Raw genomic sequence first — 10,981 nt, 5'->3', positions numbered from 1 at the left:
TTCCACGCCTTTACTGCAGATTATATGCATGATGCTCGTGTAAAGATAACATTCAAACAGAAAAGGTGAGAAATCACAATCATATAATGAACTAGCATAATAATATGTAATCACACCAATATCACATATATAATTACTCAATCAATAATTCTCACTCCATACATTCTACTAACATAACACAACATATATATACAATACAATTGAATGAGACGCAACTATGTGATTTCAATGCATGTGGTACCAAATATGAGCTCTCATGTTCATTTCACTCCTAATCCCCACCATAGGATATAATCACACCAAAAATCGTTACCATCACCATATATAACGCTTCAACGATTCCCACATAGAACCAGTTACTCGCACCCAATCTCCGCCATAGGATTAAGGCTCACCAAAAGCGTATCACCGTCTAAACACTGTGATGCATGATTCACAAATGACAGGCAACAACAACAAAATGTACAATGATATTCACCTTAATCAATGTATCACACCTATACAACCACCAAACATTTGTTGTTAAACTCAGATAACGGCGCGACGCGACACTCCAAAATATTGGAACAGAACGGAAACGCGGAATGGAACAAGCGTTATTTCGATGACGCAAATACTGATTTATTTAATATAAAAAATACGTATGCTTAAAAATTATGATGGATAAATAAAATATTTTTTAAATTATAACATTAAACTTATTAATTTATTACTTTTTATGTGGTGTATTTAAAATACCATATTGATTTTTATTTATATTGATTTTATAGGATTAATTATCATTATTATTACTTATTTTTATTTTCAAAAAATAATTATTTTATTATATCTTAAATAATAAAGATGAAATAGTAGTATGTACTAGTATGCATATAGTTGAAAAGATAGAGAACTGGTATGAAATAATTATTTTATTATATTTTGAATAATCAGAGGAAAAATAGTACTAAACAACACTCACTTTCCAGCTATTTACCCAAGTTCCACACTCTGATTTCCAACACACAACATTCCAATCATTCACCAAACACCCAATTCATCCAAACATACACATAATAACATCATCACACATCAACTGTTCAGAACATAGAGAAGAGAAAAAGCAATTACCAAGAGACTAAATCATCCACCCACATGTTATCATACAATCCATTATACAAAAGGAAGTCTCACCCTTACCTTAGATGTTGAATTTGAAACTTCTTTAGTAGAGGTGTTCTTCTTCTCCTATGCCCTAGCTCCCCTTTTTCCATTTTCTTTCCTTTTTCACGTATTGACAGTTCTACCTCTCTAATCACCTTTTTCTTATTTATTATAATATTATTTCTAATTAATATCGTATTTTCACTAATTAAAATAAAATATTTTCCAACTAAATAATTATTTAAATAATTAAAATAATTATAATCAACTAATTAGTTCCACTTCTACCACCCCCAAATCTCTACATTTTTACTCACACCCCAACACCTTAAATTCTACATTTCTAAGGCTAATATCCCTCATCCAAGGGTTCCTTTAATGTATCAAATCATAAACAAACACACGCAAACACATAATATATTTACGAAAACTAATTAAATAAAAGTCAGAGTGTCACAACTCTCCCCCACTTAGAATATTTTCATCCTAGAAAATTTACCTGATGCGAACAACTTTGGATACGCTTCTTGCATCCGACTCGTCAACTCCCACGTCATGTTCCCACCGTCAACGCCTCCCCAAACTACCTTCACGAGAGCATTCTCTTTTCCCCTCAGATTCTTCAATTCACGGTATACAATTCTTACATATAAGGATTCAACGATAAGATTATCCTTTACTTGTACATCGTCCATCGGAATCATATGATACGGATCTGGACCATACATCCAAAGTTGTGAGACATGGAACTCATAATGTAAATTCAAAAGATTGGGAGACAACGCCACTCTATAAGCAATAACTCCAATCCTGTCAAAGATCTTATATGAATTGATGAATAGAGGAGTAAGCTTTCTCGATTTCAAGGCACACCCGACACCAGTCACCGGAGTGACTCTCAAGAATACATGATCCCCCTCTTGAAACTCAAGATCCTTCCTTCTCTTATCATGGTAACTCTTCTACCTTCTCTGTAAAGCTTTCATCTTTTATCGAATTAACTTCACCTTTTCAGTAGTCTACTGGACGATTTCTGGCCCAAACACTACATTCTCACCAGATTCATGCCAACACAAAGGTGTCCTACACCTTGTACCATACAATGCCTCAAATGGTGTCATTCTAATTCTAGAATGAAAACTATTGTTTTAAGTGATCTTTATCAGTGCAAGATGAATATCCCAATCACCTCATTGCTCAAGAACACAAGCTCTAAACAAATTCTCCAATGACTGGATAATTCTCTCCTTCTGACCATCTGTATGTGGATGATTGGCATAACTTAACCTCAACTTAGAATCCAAAGCACCATGAAAACTCTCCTAAAATCTAGATGTAAACCTCAGGTCTCTATCAAAAATAATACTTGACGAAACTCTATGCAGCTTCACAGTTACTCGGATGTATATCTTTGCAAACTTTTGCATAGGAAAACTGATGTTAATCAGAATAAAATACGGTGATTTTTCCAATCTATTAACTACCACCCAAATTGAATCATGTCCTATAGGAGTATTCGGTTATCCAGTCACAAAGTTCATCGAAACGCTATACCATTTCCATTTTAGAATGTCCAATGGTTGCATCATTCCTGCAGGCTTCTAGTGCTCAACCTTTGACTTCAGGTAAGTCAAACACACATATAGGAACTGCGTCACATCACGCTTCAGTCCCAACCACCCAAATATCTTTTTCAGATCCCGATACATCTTAGTATCTCCTGGGTGGATACTCAAGTTACTCCTATGACTCTCTTCTAAAATCATCTTCTTCAACTCAGTATTATCAGGTATACATATCCTACCTTAAAATCTCAACTCACCATGTTCATCCACTTTAAAACCACTCTCTTCAGTATGATTACTCACAACTATCAAATCCACAAATTTCACATCTAGCTTTTGAATCTCTTTAATACTAGTAAGAAAATCATTGTTTACCTTCAATGTACCTAACATCACACTTTGCGGTGTTAGCTTGCAGACCAAACTCAAATCTCTGAACTACTCAATCAATTCTTACTGTTTGACCATCAAAGCAGACATATGCAAGGACTTTCGACTTAAAGCATCAGTCACAATATTAACTTTATCGGGGTGATAATTCAAGCCAAAGTCATAATCCTTTAGAAACTCTAACCATCTTCGTTGCCTCATATTCAATTCCTTATAATCAAACAGGTACTTTAAACTCTTGTGATCATTGAATACCTCGAATCTGGAACCATAAAGATAATGCCTCCAAGTATTTAACACAAACAATAATGCAGCCAACTCTAAACCAGGAGTATGATAGTTTCTCTCATGAACCGTCAGTTGTCGTGAAAGCCACCGCTTTTTTGTCTTGCATCAACATACCGCTTAAACCCATCTTAGACGCATCATAATACACTACAAACGACTCATTAGGATCTGGAAAAATCATAACTGGGGTCGTAGTTAACTTCTTCAGCTCTCTGAAACTTTCTTCCCATTGAACATCCCAAATAAACGCTTTACATTTACAAAACAGTTGGTTAATGGAAGTGTTAACTTAGAAAAACCTTCAATAAACCTGCGGTAGTAACCAACATATCCTAAAAAGCTTATAATCTCAATAACCGACCTAGGAGCCTCCCATTGTAGTACTGCATCTTCTTTGGACGAATCCACAGTGTTACCATTACCTGAAATGACATGTCTAAGAAAACTAACTTCTTCCAACCAGAACACACACTTTGACAACTTTGCATATAACTTATTCTCTTTCAACACCTGCAACACAATTCATAAATGCTCGACATAATCCTCATTCAAATTGGAATAGATTAAAATATCTCCTATGAAATATACGATTCATATATTCCATAAACACTCCAGGTGCGTTGGAAACTCTGAACGACATCACCAAATATTCATATGTCCATACCGAGTCCTAAAAGTTGTCTTCTTAATACCCTCATCTTTCACTCGAATTTGATGGTAACCCGACCTTAAGTCGATTTTGCTGAAACCGCATGCACACACTAGTTGATCCATCAAATAATCTATTCTCGGAAGTGAATACTTATTCTTGATCTTTACTTTATTCTGATGTCGATAATCCACGCACAACCTCATACTACCATCTTTCTTCTTCAATAACTGCACTGAAGCTCCTCAAGGCGACACACTTGGTCTTACAATTTTCTTTCCACTCATATTCATATAAAGGAAAATCATTATGGTGACAAATTTGTCTCCATAAACTTGTCATTTCATGATTTTTAATCCACCTTTAACAATTAGGAAAGACCTACTTAGAAACAAGTTAGGCCTTCCTAACTTTAAGTTCACATAGTCTTTTCTCTTCTTCTCTTATTTTCTTCTATAGAGTATGGTTGAATCCCCATATCATTTTTTGTATCCTTTTTTATTTATCTATGAGACTTATTCAAACTAAATTATAAAATAATTACTAATATTATCATTTCAATTGATAATTTTTTTTCAATTTTTATATGTTTTATTTTCGTTTCTTTACGAATAAATATTATTTATCTTTAAACTCTTTGTAAAATATTCATATTAAAAAAAATCAAACTAGATATTAGTATTTTCTTGTTGGGATTCAAATATTAGAGGTTAAGTCTCGCATCAATTTGAAATGGAGCAAATGTTGGGTATATAAGAGACGTGATTCGTACACCCATTGCCTTAAAGTTTTTAGTGAATATGTGGTGTAAAATTCTCTTGGATCTTGAACATTTTGTCTATTGACACTTTCGGCACTCATCAGACTCTTTAACAAGTGGTATCAGAGTTATGGTTAAGCTCGGTGGAGAAGCACATGTGAGATCCTAGTATGGATCAAGACTAGTGATATGGGTGAATCACACTTGTTAGTTTTTTTTAAATTCAAGTGTGAGTGGTTAAGTCTGAATACAAATAGAGGAAATAGTGAGTATATAAGAGATGTGACTATATCCCCCATTGCCTTAATGTTTTGAGAAGATACGAGGTGTTAAGGTTTGTTGGATCGTGAACATTTTGCTCATTGACACTTTCAGAGCTTTCTAAATTCCCCCAACAAGTAATGTCAGAGTCATGGTTAGGCTCGGTGGGGGACAAAAGTGAAATCCTAATATGGATAAAGGCTAGTTATGTGGGTGACTTATACTTATGAGGGATATATTATTGGATTCAAGTGTGAGGGGTTAAGTATCTCATCGATTAAGAATAGATCAAATGTTCGATATATAAGAGAAAAGACACATACTCCATCCGCCTTAAAATTTTATATGGATATGTGATGTCAAAATTTCTTAGATCCGAAACATTAAGGGTATTAACATTTCATGCTCTCGTCAGACTCCCCAACATTTCACAACAACAATGTTACTAAAAAAATTCAAATTATTTTTATTTTATTATAGTCAATAATTTATTTAACCTTTCGGTTTTTCCTTTGAATTTCTTTTTGATATAATTAATTAAATTCAACATGTTTTAAATATTAAAGATAAATATTTCTTTCAACTAAATTTCAAATCTTAATTCATCTTATTAAACAAGGTCTATCTAGCTTCATGACATCAAATTGCAGAAATCAAGTTTGAATATGTAATTCTCTACCACCTATTTATTTTTAAATAGTGAAATTCTCACCACTATTATTATTCTATCAAACCAACAACAACAAAAACCTACATGACACACAATTGATGGTCCTAACATGACACACAAATGATGGCCCTCAAAGCTAGTACTTGAATTATATTAACTGTATGTCTGAAACGAACAGATATAAAATAAAATACGGTTGAGATATCATGATCTATGCTGTGATGTCGATTATGAAAATAGACGAACTCATCCACCCCCACTATGTGTACGATGAGATAGAGTTATACACAAACGTTAAAGAATAAAAGTCAAAGTCATAGGTTTTTTTTTCTATCACAAAAAGGTTATATAGGCTTTATTGAATTGATTTCTTTCAACTATATCAATGTATTTGACCTTAGAACTTATCATACTATTTGTAATCCAAGTAGGAGTTCAACGTTCAATAATAGCATTTTCAAACATAAAATTAAATTAAAATATAGCGGCCCCGTCCTAATTAACTTTTGTTGTTCACAATAGTTGTGTCACTTTCATATGGAATATTCCACCTTTATGGATAGAGATTAAGAAACATCTTTATTTTACCAATTCTTATTATTAATTTTAAGTTACAATATAATTGACATATCATATTGATAGGTTTGTTAGTCTTCAAACTTGTGTATACGAATCAAATTTGTCTTTGAGTTTTACAAAATAGTTGAATAATTTATTAATTTAGTTAACATCGATCAAATAAGTGTTTATGCTAAGTTTGATGGTTAATGTGATTCACATGTGTGTGTGAAAATATATGTGATGTATTGTCATATATCTAATAATAATCAATTTAATTAAGAGATTATTTATTTTTTAAATTTATTAAATAATCTATGTATTTGATTTATTATTAAATTTTATATATATATATATATATATATATATATATATATATATATATATATATATATATATATATATATATATATATATATATATATATATATTATTGAGTGAATTAAAAAATAAATTGTCTCTTAAAAATTGAACCGAAAGAATATATTTTTCAGTTTCACTTTTTTTCCTGCATATTTCTCTTTTGATCTCTTTTTTCTGCTAAATAAAATCTCTTTTATTCTTTCAATGTTTTCATTACTTCACAACAAACCTTAAAAATGAAATCCTTCATCATCTTCGACTTAGTAATTTGAAGAGTGTGAACATAACGAAACAAGGCTAGTTAACTCATCATTATGTTTTTTAGTGTGAGCTATGTGTTCATCATCTTCATTTATCTGGGCTTTTCATCCATTTTTATGTCTATTGTTGAATCTGTAGATGTTTTCGTTCATAATTGTTCTTGTCCAATTTGTAATAAGACTTACACTTAAGTTCTATTGACTTGGAGAAAGCGTGTGATGGAGCAGTATCGGACGGAACAACAAAACTTGCACTTAATTGTTATTGACCCGGAGTAGGCGTGTGATAAAATACCTAGAGAGATTTTCTAGAAAATCCTAGAGAAGAAAAATGTTAGGGTTACACATATTCGAGCTATTCAAGATATGTATGAAGAGGTATCGACTAGTGTGTAGACACATGGTGGAGAGATAAACGATTTTCACATTACTGCAAATTTAGATCTAGGTTCAACCTTAAACCCCTACTTCGATGCTTTAATTTTGTAAGTACTCACAAGACACATTCCAGAGATAGCACCGAGATGCATGATTTTCACATATGGTATATGCCTTTATTGAGAGTCAAATGAGGATTTAAATGAGAGATTGGAGACTTAGAGACAAGCTTTATAAATGTACGAATTTTGCCTAAGCAGAAGTAACCAGTGTATATGCAATGTAAGTTCAACAAAGGAGAAGTGTTTCTAATATAGAGGTGAGAGTTGGAGACCATATCATACCACAAGTCATTTTGTTAAAATATCTTGGATTTGTAATACAAAATGATGGGCAAATAGAAAGGGATGTAAATCATCAAATTCAAGCTCGATGTTAGAAATGGAAGAGGGCTTTAGGGGTTTTATGTGACACAAAGATACCTCTTAAGTTGAAGGGAAAATTTTATCGAGTTGTGGTAAAACATGCGATGTTGTATGAGACAGAATGTTGGGGATTAAGAATCAACGCGAGAATAAAGTAAGTATACCACATATGAGGATTTGGATGTGTGGTAAGACTAGACATGATACGATTAGAAATGATAATATTAGAGAGTGTTAAGGTAGCACCTATAGTGAGAAATATGGTGAAAAATAGACTTAGATGGTTTTGACATATAAATAGAGGACATGTAGATTATGTGGTAAGAAGAGTAGATCATATGGAGAAAAGTGAAACAACTAAAGATAAGGTGGACCTAGAAAAATCATTAGAGAAGTTATTAAGAAAGATTTCGAGATTAACAATTTGGATAGAAACATGGTCCTGGATAGAACATTATGACAATAATTTATCTATGTAGCTAGCTGACTGTTGAAGCGGTAAAGTGGCAAGCAACAAAATATTTGGAAATATTTATCCGGGAATTTATCGTCTCCACAAGGACTAGTGCATTGAACTGCCGTTCAACAGTTTCCAAAAGGCAAAATATCCTTTTTTATCCCGTAAGTTTACCTCAAGGTTCATTTTTGTCCCTTAACTTAAAAAATGTTCATATTGATCCTTTAACTCTTTAAAACGTTTCATTGTAGTCCTTTTCGTCTAATTAGCGTCGAATTTAGCGGCCGATTTCTGAGTTTTTTCGTCACTAATTAGACAAAAAGGACTAAAATGAAACAATTTGAAGAGTTAAGGGACTAATATAAACATTTTTTAAGTTAAGAGACCAAAATGAATCTTGAGGTAAATTTATGGGACCAAAAAGAGTATTTTGCCTTTCCAAAGATATGAGTTTGGATTAAATGGGTTTAAGTAAAAACGGAAAATATAATATATGAACATAAAATAAATACATTCTTGATAGAGAATAACTTATATGGTTTGAATCTAAACTACTCCTCACAAACTTAGATTTATCACCCCACCGCACTCATCTACAATACTCATCAGAATCACCACATATCCCTCACATCAATGTCCATTTCTGCAACACCGACAAAAGTTCAACTATACTGCTCTTTCGACGATGTCTCAACCGACCGAACAACACAAAAGCATTAAACTCTGATATTAAGTGGATGTTAACCCCAAACCCTATGTCTAGAATCTAGAACTAACAGGTATTCTCCTAATCAAGATTCACGAAGCATATTTCGATAACAACATAAATCCGGAGTGATTAAGCAAAAAGATCATAAAAACACCGATTAAGATTTGTAAAGCAAACTTTATGCAACTAGTAGAACGAGTAACAATCATCTATGTGTTTAGAGTAATTTACATACAAACTCAACAAAAGAGAAATACAAAGAAAAGAAAAAAAGAAAACCAAACATCTCCCGATTTATCATCGCCGATTGATGATCAATCAATTCCCGAATCATCTATTTGCAAGTCTCAAATGTTGTTTCCAAGCTAAATCTACCAAAAAATGAAGGTTGATGAGTTGGGATTCAAAAGTACCCAAAACATAACCTAAAAATTGTGTTTTTGGCCCTTAAAAGGTATTTCTATCAGGACCGCTTCGTCCGACGACTAAACGGCTCGCCCGACGGCTCAATACAGCAACTTATTCATGTATTTGGATCGTTACGGCTCGTCCCGCGAATTACACCAGAAACAACAAAAAATTATGCACTATTTCGATCATAACTTAAGAACCGTAACTCCGATTTGCGTCTGGTTCGAAGCATTAGAAAGATTATTCAATCTCCTATCTAACAATGATAAAATATCAACCAAATTGATGATTTTTATTCTTTGATTGTGAGCCTTATTCGTTGATGAGTTGATTTCGTTGCTCAAAATCGCGCATTTGAAGTCGTGTCTTCGACACTTTATTGCTCATGCTCCAAATATGCATCAATACCTACAAAATGAATATAAAACTATCAAAAAGTACACAAATGAATCAAAACACAAGTATAAATAAACTAAACATATTTACACACTAAACAGGGGATTATTCAACAGAATTTACACAAAAACACGATAAGTGCCACAAAACTATATATACAAAAGCACTACAAATTGACACTTATCACTGACCTCATTTAATGGGTTAGGGTTTAGTTGTTGATGTTGTTGTATATTTCATTTTATTTTTATTGCTGATGTTGACGTTGTCAAAATGAACATCTAGTTTGATCATGTTTACCTTGGAAAATATTATGTGTTAAGAAGAGTAGATAAGATGGAGTAAAGTCAAACAACTAATGTAAGGTAGACATATGATATCACACGAACTTCCTTATTTTACTTGAACTTTCCATACGACAAAGTTAGTCATATTAGCTTGGATCAACAACAAAATTTAAAAGTTAAGGGCTCTTCTCAAGATCTCTTGTATCATAAAAGGATATTAAAAGTCTTCGTCTCTATACTTCTTACCATGTTACTGCGCGCAGTCAAATTCTTTAAAATTTCTTTTGATTGGTATTGTGCTGACAAATAAATTATTTTTAGTTACACAAATATGAATGTTAATCTTTTTTTATAAACTAATATAACTTTTTATAAGAATAATTTTGTCATTTATATATAATATAATCACATGTTTGTTATTTATCTCACCTAATATATATTTAATAGAATTGCTAAGCTCAATGTGATTTTTTTAAAAACTTGAAATTGTTTATTAGTATTAATAATTTTCAAAACTATGTAAAATTATTTATTTATTTGAAAAATTTAATTGTAGTGTAAAGATATTTTACACTGAATTCAACTGTTAATTTGTTAAAATTATTTTATTTTTATTTTAATTTTTATTAAAATAATCTATTTTAATGGTAATAATATATTGTTGATGTAATATTTTTTACACTGACAATGTATATCCGTTAATCTCTATTCGTAATTATTTTGTTAATTTATGAAAAAAATGTAATTGTTTCACACATATAACTTTGTCATTTATCATGTTTGCCATTACAGCATCAAAGAAAACAAATAATATGACATCATATATCTATATCTTATCATATTTCTGTAGCCAATATTTTTCAAAGATGAAAACTGAAAGTAACTTCACATTAATGATAAAAGTTAGTACTAAGTTGGAAACTTCACGTTATACACAAGCAAACTTGAGAAAGAAAACTGATGATGATGCAGCAGATATCTATCAATTTGTAGTTGAGAAAATGACTATTG

The sequence above is a fragment of the Vicia villosa genome, linkage group LG3, assembly GCF_029867415.1.
Source record: "Vicia villosa cultivar HV-30 ecotype Madison, WI linkage group LG3, Vvil1.0, whole genome shotgun sequence".
In the NCBI taxonomy this organism is placed as follows: Eukaryota; Viridiplantae; Streptophyta; class Magnoliopsida; order Fabales; family Fabaceae; genus Vicia; species Vicia villosa.
Note: the sequence above shows the minus strand (reverse complement) of the source record.